This window comes from Echeneis naucrates, chromosome 10, assembly GCF_900963305.1.
Source record: "Echeneis naucrates chromosome 10, fEcheNa1.1, whole genome shotgun sequence".
NCBI lineage: Eukaryota > Metazoa > Chordata > Actinopteri > Carangiformes > Echeneidae > Echeneis > Echeneis naucrates.
In genome coordinates this window covers 4,268,715-4,285,690 of record NC_042520.1, presented here as the reverse complement: position 1 = coordinate 4,285,690, position 16,976 = coordinate 4,268,715, and positions in this window count along the sequence as shown.

The window sequence follows — 16,976 nt, the reverse complement described above, 5'->3', positions numbered from 1 at the left end:
TTTTGTTTTTTTTTGTCTGTGTGTGTGGGTCAAACAGTGTCATCGTCACTTTAGACCGACTCCTTTTAGCAAAGTCATTTCGACTCTGCTGATAATAAGAAGTTATCCATAAAGTCAAACTTTAAGCCTGAATGGCCTCAGTATTTTGGGCAGCCACTAGATGGAGCCCTTTAATAAGCGTCCTACACTGCTGCACTGCACCCCTGTGTGTTTTTCAGCAGCATTAATCAAATGGTTGAGTTAACACTGGGGGCTGAATATGCACTGCCATGCATACACTGTTTAAAAATAACTTACAGAAGAGCCCTTTAGCATTGACTCTCCTGCACACAACAGATTGCTGAGCATCCAGGCCTTTCACCTTAGCAAATGCAAATCTCTGCAACAGCGACATCTGGGAAGACATCAATTTAAAAGTTGGATTATGACGAATAGATTATTTTACAGCCCCATCCTTCTTTGCACAGAATGTTGTTGTTGTTCAACCAACCCATATATTCACCCTCGGCGTGGACCAGAATGCACATAAATAGACTACGAGGGCAGCTGCCGGGCTTCACTCTTAAACTCCACCATTTCTCTCAGCCGGCCACACTTCCAGGGGACTATATGGCTGTTGACAAGCACACGGCAATAAATCACCATGCCGAGGATTAATAGTAAAGAGCAAAGCGGCCCAGCTCACTGTAGCTGATATGTATTTATTCTAGGTGGCGTAGCAATTCATCTCCTTGTGTGTACGTGTGAGATTGTGCTTGTGGATATGTGTGTGTGTGTGTGTGTGTGTGTATGGGGGCCCACGGCAAATACAACATGTCTGTGCATACATTACCTCCCATGATGCCAGCACTACAGAGTGATTGCCCATGGGGATGGAGTCAATGTTTATCACAGAAAGTGTTTCAACTGATCAAAGATTACCGCAGAGACGGAGCATGTTGTTCCTGTTTCCGCTGGGGCAGATAAGTTGTCACCCAGTGCCACAGATGCTATTGTTTTCTGCGATGTAAACCTGTGAGGAGCAAATTATTTGTGTGTCACAGGTGCAGCAGCTTTCTGAAGAGCATTTATCCAGTGAGCTCCTCTTTTAGGGCCACAGCCGCGCCTCTCCTCCCATCTCATCTGCAGAGTCAGACCGTGAGTATTTAAACACATGAAATATGAGCTGTCTTATTCACTTAAAAGTCACCTCAGGATCACGTGATGTAATGGGGCAGTGGGTAAAATGCGAGATGCATCATCTCTAAAGTTTTAATTTTATATCACAGCACTGATGCAGAAAATGTTAAGATCATCTGGTAGGGTGTCAACTTGTTGGTCATGGTGTTTTATAGATTTAGTTTATGCTGTCCCTGGTTTTAATCCTCCAAATGACCTTTATAACACATTTTTTACCATCTCTCTTCCCCCTCCCATCATCATATGTCGTCGCTCTCCAAGAAATCCTCCCATCATGGCATAATATTCCCCAGAATACTGGAAAAAAAAAAAGAAAAAGAAAGAAACAACTTCCAACTTGTACTTTTTCTGTCATTGTGAGCATCTAGTATTACCATATAAACGTAATGCTCTATGATTATTTCCAGCAGTGGCACATACGGTGCAGTCTATAGCCCAAGGTAGGACAAGGAGAGCTGCCTGAATATAAATAGCTCAGGAAAATTATTCATGGTTTGCCGATTTTATTTCACGTCATGCTGTAGTGTGAGTTACTCTTTCACATACACAGTACATTCCAGTTATTATCTAAAATGTCTTCTTCTTCAATACGTTTCCTTTTGTATTTGTTACAGCGATAAAGTGACTGAAGTGAATGCTTTATTTCTAAAGTTCTGTTCCACATGTTCAGTGGATTTCGCTCATTTTTATTGTTCACTAAATACAACCTGGCCTCCCAGATGACAGCAAATTAAAGTTGGTCCTGATATTTCCTTACAGCATGTTTTTACTTTGTTACAATCTGTCACGTATGCTGTCACACGTGTCGCTAATCTTTGAAATCCACTATTTAGCCTACCATGTCAAGTAAAGGACAGAGCAGCGTTTCTGAACAGGTGGTCGTCTGAATTAGCCCTCTTAATGGCACAGTTGTACTTACCTTCCAATTTTGTAATTTCTTTTATTTCTATTGCCACAACACCTGAGTTGTTCTATCGTTCAAAGTGACGGCTCACATATTTTACCATGCAAGGAATCTACAGAAATCGTTCATCAGAGAGTGCCAACAAAAATATGTCCTTGTGCAAATTTATGAGTCTTAACCATAAATGTTGTAGCTAAAGTACCTTGTATACATGCCTGCAGCCAGCGTGCCGTATTCGGCACTTGATCATTATAACAGATTGTCTGTAAACCACCAAACTCAGTTTGAAATTAGGAGAGACTGATGCTAATTTGAGCTCAGGCCAGCTCCCGACTTCTGGTATCTGTATGCATTTCTTTAGAACAGATAAATTACCCTGTTGTTATTTATGTTGATTACGTGTAATTGCTGATGGTATTTTTCATCTGGAGTAGTATTTTATGATTTTTTTCCCCTCCACATGCTGCATGTAAAGCCGTATAATAGATTACACTGCACATGGAGAACCTCTGATAGCATTAGCTTTATTGACAGTGGATGGAGCCTTTCATGCACAGGCTGTCTGGGTGATTCATTGTGTGAAGCAGGGAGAAGAGCAGCGTCCAGTCCTGCTTACATGAAACCCCTTGAGATGAATTCCCTGATTAAAGCCCCTCCTCCCCTGCCCCGTTCAAATCTGTGCTGTTGTGTAAGCTCATGTGTTGTATTTGTGTATACACTGGCATGCAATCGGCTACGCATGTGCATGTGGTTTCACTTTTGTGTGATGCTGCTTTTGTGAATTAATGTGGATTGTGTGCAATCACAGTAGCACCCTGTGTGTCTTGTTGTATGTATATGCATGAGTTGTGGGTGCGTACCTGCTTGTGCGCAGTGTACTCTTGTGTTTCAATATTTTTATGAGTTATATTGTTCATCTCCTCTTTGATTTCCTTTGTAAAGCATCTTGTTCTCACAGTTTTACAAGGGGCTTTTTATATATTTGTGTATATTGTGCATATTGTGCACATGGGCATCATATTCTTGTGTTTTTATGTGCATGAATGTATCTGTGTCCAGAGTGTTGTTGCCGATTTTGCACAGGCACATTTATGTACACCTTTGTGTACGTGCATGTGTGTGCATGCATCGGTTTTATGAATGTGTGTCTCTGTGTGTTTGCGTGTTGTAGGAGGGCAAGGGGGGGTTGTCTGAAATGGTGGGGCGCCATGTGGAAGCCATTGAGACCTGGAGAGCAGTGAACATGGAAGGTGAGGCCAGATGGTTGTGGTTATCCCTTGGCTGCTCTGGGTAACCTGACCTGCAGGGGAGGACCCCTCTGCCTCCCAGGGACCAGCCGCCACATGTGTTGCGTGAGAGTCAGTCACCCAAAACTCAGGAACCGCCTCTCAGCTTCCTGACTGCCTGTTCTCATAGCCGGGGCTGTTTTTTTTTTTTTTTTTTTAACCAAGGATCTAAAACAACAAACTAGAAATGGGATCAGACGGGAGGAGTTCAGGGACAGGACCATGAGATCTTGTGTAGATGTTATTAAGAGTCTGCTTCATGTGTTTATCCTGCACAAAGTAGCTCTTCATTCACACTTCAGACTTCAGAGCAGTCGGCATTAGAACATCCTTCTCATATAACCGTGGTTAAAAGAAGCTGACCTCTCAGTAATGTTAATACCACAGTGATCACTTTTAACAGTTACAGTACGTTAAGTATACAATAACACAACGTAGTACTTCTGTTCCAACAGTATCAGCATCAGCTCAACCTGCCGTATGCTACGTTGATGCAATAGTCGGCAGGTAGAAGACAGGAAGTTAAACCTTCTAAATGCTCAAAACAAGATAAATAATTGCTTGTGAAACTGAATGCAGGATTTTTACTTGTAAAGAAACATTATTTATATGTATGTATTAAGTTGTGTCGATACTCTGGAAAAACTACAGAATATTTCAGCGCGTCCCCATGTTAAGCTTCAAACTGGACAATAATAGGCTCTAAAATAGTGGCTACAAAATCATGTACACACAAAGATGTGTTGAAAAGAGCTTTGAGTGCAAAAAAAAAAGCCATTTAGTGTCAAATTGCAGTGGACTTTAAAATACGTAAAGTACACGGAAACCCTGACTTCTGCTGCAGCTACACTTAACGTAATTACTGGCATTATTCGTTCAAAAGCCGTAACAGTGAACGGTGCGTAGAGGAAAAACTGAGTCCACGTGACAAATGAAGATTGGGTGTCCATGAATGTATTTTATTTGTCCTTTTAATCATTACACTCCCTCTGTTAAGGCAAGAAGAAATTTCAAATCATCTCGTGTATTCAAAGAGCCATAACAAGCTGTATTGTACATAATGAAGACTAATGTTATATTCCCTGTTAAAATCTGTGTTTTGAGCTGTAGCCAGCTCAGCCTCTAGATGGCACTAAGTCATAAGTGAACCCGCGAGACATGGCAGCATAATTAAAATTTGAGTGATAAGTTTTTGATTTAATTAAATGCCCCTCAAGCCAGTAATTCACAGTGCAGGGTCGACGTGTATGGAGAATTTATTTTTTCAAATTGGCATCATCAGGTCCAGTGTCTCTGAAGATCAAGGCAGCTCAAGATGGTACTATAGCGAGAGGTTGAGCCACTGCTTGAAAAATCTGTCAATGAATAAATGATGGGCTGATGAAGACCTGCTCCAGAGATTCTTCAATGCACACAATAATGAAGTGTCTGAAATGACTCATCATAAATGGAAAGACTGCATGAAAAATGCACAAAGTGAGGAGTTTGACAAAGCCTTTGACTGAAAAAACAAAGCAAAAAGAAAAGATCACACGTACAGGCAGGAAAACCAGAGGCTCCGGTGTCTTTGGAGTGTTTTTTCAGAGGTGATTACACTGAAGTTTGGTGGGAACATGTTTTCTGGGCCTGTCAGGAGTGTCACGCTCACAGTAACGACAGGCCGACAGCGATGGCTTCCTTTGCACGTCGTCTCTGTCAAACTTTGTGTTTCGCTGTCTTCTTTTAGCACATGCAGCAGAATATTCTCCTGTAAGTTACTTTAACTGTCCGTTCAGACGCAGTATGACACAGGCTGTTTACAGAGGAGCGATGTGCTGGTGTGAGAGCTTTACCCTTAGAGGACTTTTGCGTCACAAGAGGCTAAATGTGCTCCTCTGTACAGATTTAAAAGTCTAAATGTGCACGGTACAAGATCAGCTCAGATGTGCCGAGTCTGTTTGCCTGACCAGTGACCAGTGTCTTTATTGTGATATATCACAATAAATCAGAGTGACTCTTTGTTATTACGTATTTCATAATTTGGATATAGAGCTGAATCTTAATCTGCGATTGTTGGACTGATTGAGTAGAAATGACAATTATTTTGGGGCTTTGGACTCTTTTGGTCAAAACCAACAGATTAAAGACGTTTCTGGAAACTTGAAACTTGAGAAGTTTTTGACTATACTCTTGTATTTTATGGCCTAAATGGCTCGTTCCAAAACTTAATTTTTTTTTTTTTTTTTTACTGTCTGATTAAATCGCCTTCGGTTCATCAGCACCACCTGTCAAATTCCAAATGTGTTCATTTGAATTAATTTTACAACTGTGTGCTATTTAATGCCGTTGATTGCATGAAAAATTGATTTTATTCTGATATTATTCACACAAGAGGATGTGAAGTCTGTTTAGACCCAATTTCATTTGTTTAATCTTAAAACACGGTCTATCCGTTTCAGCGACAGTCCATTGTGCCCATTGTCACAATAGACACGCCTCCTTTGGTGGTGGGTGTGTCTATTGTGACAGTAAAAACACTGAAGACCAGCCTTGCAGCAGTTCTTCATCCAGTTCATTAATTTCCCATCTGAACAAAAATATCTATGTATTCTTTCACTACTAAATCATACCACCTTTTTTTTTTTTTTTTTGTTAAATTAGACGAGCTACTTTTTAGTCTTTCCACATACTGTGAGGTCTCACCGGGGTGTGACTACATGTGCCTCATTTCCAAATTACTGAGACAGCTGCTACAAGCTAAATAAGTACATTATTTAGAATATGTTCTCTGTCCTTTGCCAGCCTTCATCCTGACCTCGTGAGATGTGAAAGTCGGCGATGGAGGCGGAGCAGGGCAGCAGTCTGGGCCCCAGGGCCTCAGGGTATGGTGGCCGACACTGACTCCACTTTACTGTGTTTTTCTCCTCATCTCTTATTACAAAGGGAACATTTCTTTGGCCCACATGTTAGCGGCTCAGGCGTGTTTGATACATCTGTCGTCCGGGATCATGTGGCTCTGATCTCTGCACCCTCCGTTTTTTGTTTTTTTTTTTTTTTTTTGTTGCTTTTTTTTTAATGATGGGGGAATCTACTAATGAATGTTTCAATGTTTCTTGTACTGTTGCTCTCATGTGAGCGTCTCTGGATGAACGCCCCAGAAGATGTAAATACAACATAAATGCCTCCGGCCATACTGTACTAGGTGATCTTAACAGCAAGTTAAAAGGTAAGAAGTCAAGCTGCCATTAAAGGTAATGGCCTCGTTATTAGGCCGGTAGCCGGAGTGGAGGGCCGGCATCACACGTCACCCACCTAATCACATCTGTCACTTCTGGGACCAGGAATATCGCACCGGTTTGTGTTCCTGGTTGTTTTTGCCCAATTACAATGTAGCCTGAACGTTTGTTTGCAAATTAGGGGTCGACACAGGACTGTGATGACGGGAGGAAATTGTTAGAAGAAGCAAAGGTGCGACTAAAGCAGGTGATCTGGTTGGTTTACATGCAATAATGTCATGTTTAATCACATCCTGAATGTATGAGTAAGAGGGAAACAGCCTTTTGATGTCTACATCGTCTCCCCTGAGACGTGAGCTACCCCCCACTATTACACACAAACACGCACACCGTGAATAAACTGAAACAAAGTGCATTGCTTCTAGTGAGAGTGAAACATCGCTCACTCTGATTAGTAGACTAATCATCATACAAATAATAGGCTGTAGATAAATACAATGATTGATTGACTGATTGTGATACAGTGCTTAAAATGCAACAAATATATAGTAACTACACAACTAAATCCTACATCTGAAGTACATCGGAAGGTTGTGAAAGAGCTTTAATTCCTGTCTTGATAATTCAAGTTTTGAAAAATATCTTCCCAGGACACTGTTGAGCAAACTGAGGTGGAAGAAGACATTGTGACATGGCTGAGAGGTCCCGATGGACTTTGAGGTGAAACTACTTTGTCAAAATCTAGTTAAGACGATTTCATTTTGTTTTGCATCTCACTAAATAATTTCTCCTTGGACTCATTGCACTGTTCCTCTGAATACTGCCGCAGCTAATTGTAATGTCAGCCTGCTTCTGCTGTTGTTCACAATGACAGTGGGTCAATCTTTAATGAATAATACTTATAAAAGTGTTTTTCTCTCTCAGCTAAAACCTCCATCAGCCAGTCGGTCTGTCAAAGTAGATGTGGGCGGATACTGCAGGCAGCAGCCAGTCAAATCCAGGTCAGTGGCGGCGGTGGAGTTTGTGAGTTTGTGTGTGTGTGTGTGTGTGTGTGTGTGTGTGTGTGTGTGTGTGTGTGTGTGTGTGGGGACGGGTTGTACTATACACTGGACAAACGATGTGACTGAATTGAGAGTTTCCATACAAGCAACAGGATCTGACCAAGATAAGCCTCTTGGGAGTTGTGCGCTACTCTCTATGGGCGGATTATACACACACACACACGCGCACACACACACACACACACACACACACACACACACCCCTCAATCTGTCCACATGTCCGTCTGTCAGTTTCTCCCTCCATGTTTCTGTCTCTGCTTTCCCCCCGCCGACTTCCCTGGATGGCGCCTCATGGAGAGAAACAGGTCCAAAAGATCCAAGTTTGGAGATTTTCTGGTTCTTTTGAGCCTTCAGTCTTTATGGAAACAGGCTCCTCAGTGCCCCGCTCCCCTCCTACACATCTGTTTCTCATTTACATCCTGGGTCTAGGTTCAGTAAAAGATGGAAGGAGGGTGGGGGTGTAGGGTTGGTGTTGGAAGGTGATGGAGTGGCGGGGAGGGGATCAGAAAGATCTTATTAAGTCGTCCATGTGTAGTTTTTTTTTCCCCCCTTTCTCATCATGAATAAAAAAATGTTTCCAAATAAGAGGCACAACATTTTAACAGCTATTCTCAGTGAAACATTAAACGTGACAGCTGATACGGGATGCCATTCAAAAAGTGATATCACATCTGCCATTTGGATGATCAAAATTTTGTAATTATAAAATAATAAACTTAGTTATTTGCACTTAAGCTCTAAATTTATTGTGATTCCAGTTAAACTTTTAGTGGTACAGATAATGTCCCGATGTAAAAATGAATCTGTGGATAAAAATCAAGAATATGTCCAAAGGTGTTTTTTTTATTATTATTATTTATAGGCCAGTCTGAACGATTACCGCCATAATAGCATCTGCGTGCTAAAAGCTAACATCATTATAGCTACATACTCACAATGACAACGGTGCCGTGCTGCCGTGGTAACCACGTTCAGCTTCTGTATGAGCACGCTAGCATTTCCTAAATGGCGCCAAACACAAGGCGGCGCTGCATGATGCATGATGGGTAACTGGACACGCTGGGGGAAAAAAAGATTTAAAATCATTCACTTCATCTGGGATAAATCTTCTTAATGTCTATAGCAATTTATATGTTAGTGCATTCTAATGTTATCCTGATATTCTACTCAAATTTTAAAAATGTAAGCCTCGTAGTTGTGTTTTATTTAAACCTGCAAGCTCTGGACTGCAGATTGACATTTCCATCCCATAAAGACATTGTAAGATACAAATCTGATTAGAGAGAGAGTTGAATTTTGATTAGATTACATTGTGAGCGGTTTTATCACCAGTTCAAATAGCTTTTATCCGCATTGACGTCTGCAATGTCTTTATTTGTTGATACACTGTGTTAAAAGTGGAGATGTGTGAGACTCCACACTAACACTAGATATCTGACCCATCTGACTCAAGCAGATCAGTGTTTTATGACCTGATGCTGATGCAAGACAGTGCAACAGACTCTAACCCTGCAAAGCTCTAGCTGTTGATTCTTCTGCATCTATGGAGGCGACTGGAAAAAAGAGCGGAGATGCCACAAACACATCTCACGATTTCTGTTTTGTTGAACGAGAGCTGCACCTCTGGGAAAATTATTCATCTTGTGTGAGAGTTGAACATGTTTCTACCTCCAGATACGGTCGAGGAGCTTGTTTTTTTTATTATTATCCCCCCCCCCCCCCAGGTTCAGGTTGGATTGACACGGTGGCCGCTGTTGACCGCACCACATGGTTTCTTATTTGCTTTGTTGCAATGAAAAGCACCAAGTTGGGTTCAGGTGGTCTGACCAAAAACGGAAACTCCAAAGTGCGTGTTCAAATAGTGAGAGCAAAACATCGCCCACTGACAGAACTGGGTTTTCAAAAACATGTTTTTATTATTGAATAAGTACAGAATGAATGCTATATCTCTGAGTAGAGTATCTCCACTTGTAACTTCTTTTTAGGACACAGTATTTATTAAACACTTGCAAGGAGGAAAGATTGTTGTCATGGATGAATTAAAGTCGACAGTAAGTTTATACGCTTGTAAAATGGCTTTACGACACAGTTTAGTTTAGAATAGTATGTGTATGTGTTTTTGTATTGAAGGCAAAATTGCATTGGTCCATCTTTTGGGTTCTTCTTACTTCCCTGTCAGTGTGACTCCGACTCATTCCCACTTCAATAGTAGTTCCTAATTAGTTTATTTATTTTATTTTTGTATGTAATAGCCTATAACAGCAGGACGCTGTAATTTTTAGTAAAAAGACAGGAGCAAACAGAATATTTGTTGGGGACTGTGTTCTGCCACGGATTTATACACATCGGGTGTTTTATTGAGTCTTCACAGGACAGTGAGATTCAGAATAACCTACATTGCTCCATACATCTTTATTTGTTGTGAGGGGAAAATATTACCCGCTGCATTGCTTTTGCTCAATGATGTGCTATTTCGTAGCACAACGGACGTCTACGGCATGAAGGAATAAGGTATATAAGATAATAATAATAAAGGATCATGCTTTCAGTGCACGAAATAGTCACAAAATGTCAAAAGTAAATTAAATAAGACATATCTAATAAAAAAATAAAATAAATAGACTATCTGCTAATACTATGATATTGATTCTGTTTGACCAAACCTGTGAAATGATTGTCTCGATAGCCTTTTAAAAAGCTTTTGAACTGTAGTTTGAATTGTGATCCCAAGCAGTCGGGTAGTCAGGGGGCTTTCCCTGATAATGTGACACTGCTAGTTTATTTTAAAAACCTGTTGTTCAGAAAAAGCCCTTACAGAATGTGACTCGTTTCAAAAATGGGCATGATATTAACATAAAAAAATTATAATCTTGATAGCATTTCTGTTTAGATGGAAACAGCTGATTATGGTTGAATTGGGAATATTATACACTTTGTTATTGAAACCGTCAGCTAACTCTAACGCACCGTGAAATGTCAGAAATCATTAAAAAATAATGCAGTACGATATTTTTAATTGCAGTGACAGTAAATATACATAAAAAATTCAGTTTTCTGTTGCCTGTTTGACCACACAAAGCCATTTTTCTTTACATGGTCCTAAATGATGTATTTCTTGGAATCAGGACTTTAAAGGAGAACTCATCCCTCATTATTCATGTTAATTTATGCAACAGAATACCCAACTAATAAAATTTTAGAATATTTAAGTGTGTCCCGGTCCAGAGTAATGAGCTATGCCAATAATAATATGTAAATTTGGTGAATTATTGAATAGGCATGACTGAGGATTTCTTATTAGTTTGCATGTTTATCTCAAAAAGTCCATCAATTTTTCAGAGTGCTTCTCGTGCCCCAGCCAATAAGTAAATCTAATCAAACACTGAAATCAATAATTCAGGTGTTTATGTGCAGCCTCATGCATGTATCTGCTGTGTGCCACTGTGTCGTACAGTAGATTTAGTTTTGTCTGGTCTTCGTCTGCAGGATATTGTCTCCAAACTTTGAGAATGGCGGCGCTTTTTGTTGACTTGGCACTGTTTTCTACTGTAATAAACTCGTGACTGATCTGAAATCAATACAGTTTATTAACCGCTCACTGCCGATTATTGCTAAGTGCTTATTCTAATTGCGCTGCCCCGTCATCAGCTGCCGGGAGAATGCTCCAAAACAGCACTAAATGCACACTGGTGGATGTATGTGATATACTACAGCAGCAGCATGTGGTGATCTGGTTTAAAAAAAAAAAAAAAAAAAAAACCTCTGCCAAATGTTGGGGGGGGTTTTCTTCTTCTTCTTCGTCTTCTTCTTCTTCTTCTTCTTCTTCTTCTTCTTCTTCTTCTTCTTCTTCTTCTCCTTCTCCTCCATTCCCCTGCCTCATTTGCAATGATTATGTTATCAGGGCAGCCAGGCAAAAGGGTGGAGCAACCATAATTTCAGTGCGGGATTAGGCAGAAATAACGAGGTCACCAAGTTACAGTTGCCATGGCAACGACACATCCAAGAACACAGGATGCCATTGCTTAAAAAAAAAAAATAAAAAATAAAAAAAAAATAGAAGAAACAGGGCCCAGGATTTTTCCTCTCTCTGCCTCTTTTTTCATACCCCTCCCTCACCATCTTTCTCTCCCATCCTCTCCTTCTCCCCGTTTCCCTTTTTTTTATTATTACTTTTTTTTTTTTTTTTTTTATAGCCAGAGAGAAGCAGAGGGGAGCAGTTCACTTTCACTCCCTCTGTTTTCCAGAGCCTTTTGTTTCTGAACATATTCAGAATAATAAATTCACAGTTGAGTACATTTGCATCTTTGTGGTATTCATATTTGGTGGGAGGTCTGTTTCCTCTCATTGTAACACAATTGTACCTGCTCTATAAAGCTCATTAGAGCTCACCCTGCCTCACCCTTCCTCCCCCTAATCAGTCGCCAACCAGTTTAGCGACTTCCTACAGAACAATATTGTGTTTGAGGATTTTGGTCAGGATCTAGAGTGCATCATCGCACACAGACGGTTACAAATGGCCTTCTTATTGCATTGGACACATAAGTTGTGTCTGTACTTGTCTTGTTAGATCTTAGTCCTGCATTTAACACCGCTGACCATCACATCTTATTACAGAGATGGGGCCACTTGAATGACATCAAAGGAAATTACGTTCAACCAGTTTAGGCTATTTATCAGCTCTATTTCCATTTCTACGTGATAGCAAGTTTCAGAGAGGTTTCTCCATGATGCCAAACTTCAAGGGCACCACAAGGGCACAGAGTCCTTGATGACCTGCACTATTCTGCTGTTGCACTCAAACAAAGCTGTTGTTAATGAACGAGGCCATAAAAACCTCAGAAACACCTTATTTAGTGCTATCGCTGCACCAGATGTTGTTGGCTTCCAGCACCGCTGTAAGCTCTCTCTGCAGTTATCTTCAATCAGTATATGTCCTTAAACAAACTTCAAGGACTGCCTTTTTTTTTTACCCATATGGGAAAAGTAAAGCGCATTTCGTCTCTTCTCGAAAAGATGCAGAAAAGAAGGACCATTCCTCGGTTACTTCTAGCCTGGATCATTGCAATTCCATGTTATCAGTCTGCTCCGACAGATCTGAGTCGATCCAGAACGCTGCTGCCTGGGTACCGAGGAGCACAGATCATATTTCTCTCAGAGTAACGTCTCTGCGTCAGCTCCTTGTAAAATCCAGAGTTTAGAGTTTAAAATCGTCCTTCCTGACCAAACGGTCCAGAATAGTCTTCAGGAGCTCATGGTGCCATATTAAAACATCCCTGATCGGGGGAGGGGAGGGGGGGCTTACTGGTTCTCCACCTTTACAATAACAAGCTTCAGAGCCTTCAGTCAGGCCCGAAGAACCATGTCCCAATTTAGAGCCACATCTCAGACTTGACCTTGACCTTTACCCATCCCCAACGTATGCTGCTATAGTGTAGCATCACTGTCCCATCCTAGATTGGGACCCCCTCCCATATCAGACATTACAGTTGCATTGTGCTGTATTCTGTCTCGTCCTACTCTGTACTGGTGTTTGACTGTATTGACTGGACTCCACCCTGAATACCCATACCTCTCTGAGAGGGGAAAAACACCCCCCACCCACCCACGCCCTCCAAAAAAAAAAAAAAAAGAAAGGTTCTCCACTTTTTTTTTGCCTGATTTCCTTTTTTTATGGGGAATGTTTTGCTGTGTGAGGTGATTGAAGTCAGAAAACTCAAAAATAACACTCTTTTTTCAGGGGAAACTATTTATCTGGTGCCCTGGTCCGAACATTGATTTGGAATGAAGTTGCCAGAAGCTTTTGGGCTTCTGTTCAAACAGTTATCCATTCCCATGTTGCACCTAACTGCTGGTAAGACCAGAGCCCAGAAAACTAACCCAAAACTATGCAAAGTCCAATAACAATCAGCAGCCTTGGAGATTGCACCAATTCCTGCGCTGCAATTCTGAAGCGCTATTGATCCTTTTTGGGATGATGCCTATTACACAGAGCCTAGTAATAAATATTAAAAAACATCCTGGTGAATCGTACATGGCACGACGATATTGGCTGAACATGCTTTTGAACCTCAGGACAACTACAGTATTACCAAAATGGAATCATATAATGAATTACACATAAAGACAGGTTTTATTTAGTAATAAAACAATGTAAAATATTTTAAATATCCTGTTTTGAAAGTGCGTAATTGATCGAAATTGACTAAACTCCTGGACTGCGATTAATATTAATGAATTTGTAAGTAGAGCATTTACGTGCCGATCATTTGTTTTTCTATGAAGTTAAGCGAAGTGAAAGTAAAATATTTCCCTTTTATATACATCTCCCAAATCATATATTAAAATCTTAAAAATCTCAATAAAAGACCTGTAACATTCACAATTCATTGTTTATAATTCACTGCAATATAGTTACTTGAATCATGTGCAAGTGTTGATTTGCTTTTGAATTGTTAGAGCTGTGTTTCACAATATTTACTATATTCTGTCATTCATGCTGAGTTTATTCACAGCCTTCACTTGCGGCTGTCCACAGGAGTTATAGATTTGAACAAATACATAATAAACACAGATTTGCTTACGACTACATCATAAAGTGCTATTAAATATTAATATAGGAAAGCTGCGGCATTGGTGTGTTGGAGTTCACCTGCCCCTGCATGTTTTAGGACTGTGGGAGGAATCCACAGCACCTGGAGGAAACCCACACAGATTCAGCAGGAGAAAGTACAAACTGTACCCAGGAGGGAGATTTGTACACAGAGAAACCTGATTTAAAAAAAAAAAAAAAACACACACGTAGATCTGATGTTCTGATATATTGATATACCTATCATGGATTCTTAGCAATTATCAAAACAACGTCAGTATAGTTTGTTGTATAAAAAAAAAAAGGAAGTAGTCCGAGTTACATTATTTTTCCTTGAAAATGTACATTATTCTTTTGGAGATCATCAGCACTAAGTGAGGTTGTTTTATAATTTGCAGAGCTACTAATATTAGTAGATGCAGTTGTTCTTAAAGTAATAGTTGTAAAGGTATTGTGAACCTTTTCAAAAGGCCAAATCACAAATTTTGTGACTTCTTATATTTGCAGTATTGCGTCTGGACTACATAATTGCAGAGTTTGCATAGTAAATTGAAAATTTGCATTTATTTTGTTTCCGAGCTCATCAGAATTCAGCACACATACCTGCTTTAGCCTTGCCCATACAGAGATTTCTGATGAACACCAATATTCACCAGCATGATGTCTCTGCTGTGACTGTTTTTTACTTGGATACCAGATCGTGCCTTTCATTTAGCCAAAGTTTTACCTGTTCAGTAGAACACAAGCTGAGGAGGCATCACGACGACATGCAACATACACAAAATGCAAAATGTAATCAGAAATCCCATTAAAGGCCAAATTCAGTCCGGTCCCAGACCTGGCCACACCTTAACACACCGGTGAAACAAAGCATTGTCAAGCCTTTCTGAATCTGGCTCGTTACAGCTGCTCCATGCTGCTGAAAAAAACACATACGTGTTCAAAGGCTGAAAGTTGTCTTGAATTAAAATAAAAATCATATTAGATTTCCAAAAAATAGTCTCGCTCAAGCGAAATGTAGCAGTCCTGAGCTGCTGTGTTGTAGTCTGGGGGTGCAGGGCAGTTGGAGGGGGGGGGGGCAGCGGGGCAAGCACAGATCACCCTTGCTCCTCTCTGCCCTTAAACACTCGGTCAGTTAAGCTCTCAAAGACACTTTACTGAAACTATACCATAAAGTTTACCACCTCCTCCTCTCTCTCTTTCTTTTTCTTTCTTCCTTTTCTTTTTTTCTTTTTTTATTTTTTTTTGGTCATTCTATTACGGGGGTTTGAAATTGATCCTTGAGACAAAATGGAGCTTTAAATAAATGCGTGGCTTTAATTTAAATTAGGACCATCGCAGCGTGATTTTCTGTTTTGTATGAATAGCAGAGGAACATTCATTGTGTTTGGTTTCTGGAATATTCTCTCTGCCTCACATCAGGTAGCAGAGAGAGAGAGCTGGGCTGTGTGTGTATGTGAGAGAAAGAGTGTGTGTTTATGTATGTGTGCTTTGTATGCATGTGTATTTGTGTGTATGTGTGTCCATGAGTAAGCGTGTGTGTGTGTGTGTGTGTGTGTGTGTGTGTGTGTGTGCAGGCGCATGTGTGCGAGGCTGCTGCCATGCCTACGAGATGGGGGATGGTAGCAGCACAGCCAGCTATTTTTCTTTCTTTCTCTCCTGAACATCAAGTTTGGTCTCCCATCAGCCTCGTCCGCCACAGAAAATGGTTGTTGGCTAAAGATGCGGTGCAAACATGTTTATCGCAGTGATAATTATTGATCCAGTAAGATGCAGATGTTTATTGATCCACAGATATACGGTATAACTGGTTAAAAAACAAGAATGAGGCTGATACACTGAACCGAGAGGCATCGACACAGATGTCAGCGGCGGTGATTTGGTTGAGACGGACGTTCGTTAGCGCAGTCATACATACTTGACTGTTTGCTGACTACGATGTGAAGGTTGCGTTTGCTACGTGCAGGTTTGAACAGACGAAAAGGTGGGAATTAGCTCACATTTGGAAAGACGGAGATGTTTCTTTAAGAGCAGAATGGAGATGTTTAGCAACTGATTTGGAATTGGAAATGTTTTCAGCTGACTTGCCTGCTCGCCTCCTCCACACTGTAAACACTCTGTACCTGTATGCTCCAGGTACATCCTGGCTCCTCTCTCCTCCTGTTCTCGTCCTCTCTCCACCTCCTCTACTTCACGCTCGCTCTCACAGCCCCCCCCCCAAATCTCTCCCTCTCTCAACCCAACCAGTCGAGGCAGATGGCTGCCACTTTGCCCCTTTCGGATCTTCTGGGTCTCTTTAACAACTCCATGAAGAGTTTGGTCGAAAGCTGCTCTGTTTATAAAGTGCGTTGATGTGACTTTGTTATGATTTGGCGCCATATAAATAGATTTGATTTGATGAAGTCCCTCAAAGTGTCCGATTTTTAAAATTAAGGCCAAAAAAAATCATCACTAAAATTCTACTTTTTTTTGTTCAAACCGCTGAGCTGATGCATCTCAATTTGTAACATGTTTATTCACGGTTAGTTAGACAGACACCAGATGGTGATCAGGGCGGATGACGGAACCCGATTTGGGCAAAATACAGATTGTTTAGGGTGCAGATGATGAACAAGACAAAACTTTTTCAATGTAGATTGGGGGTGGGGGAGTGGGGGAAAAAAGTGAAAAACTTTTTGGAAGAGAATCTACTGAAGCTGCTGAAATGAACACATGAAAACTTTCATTTCTTTTTCATGGGA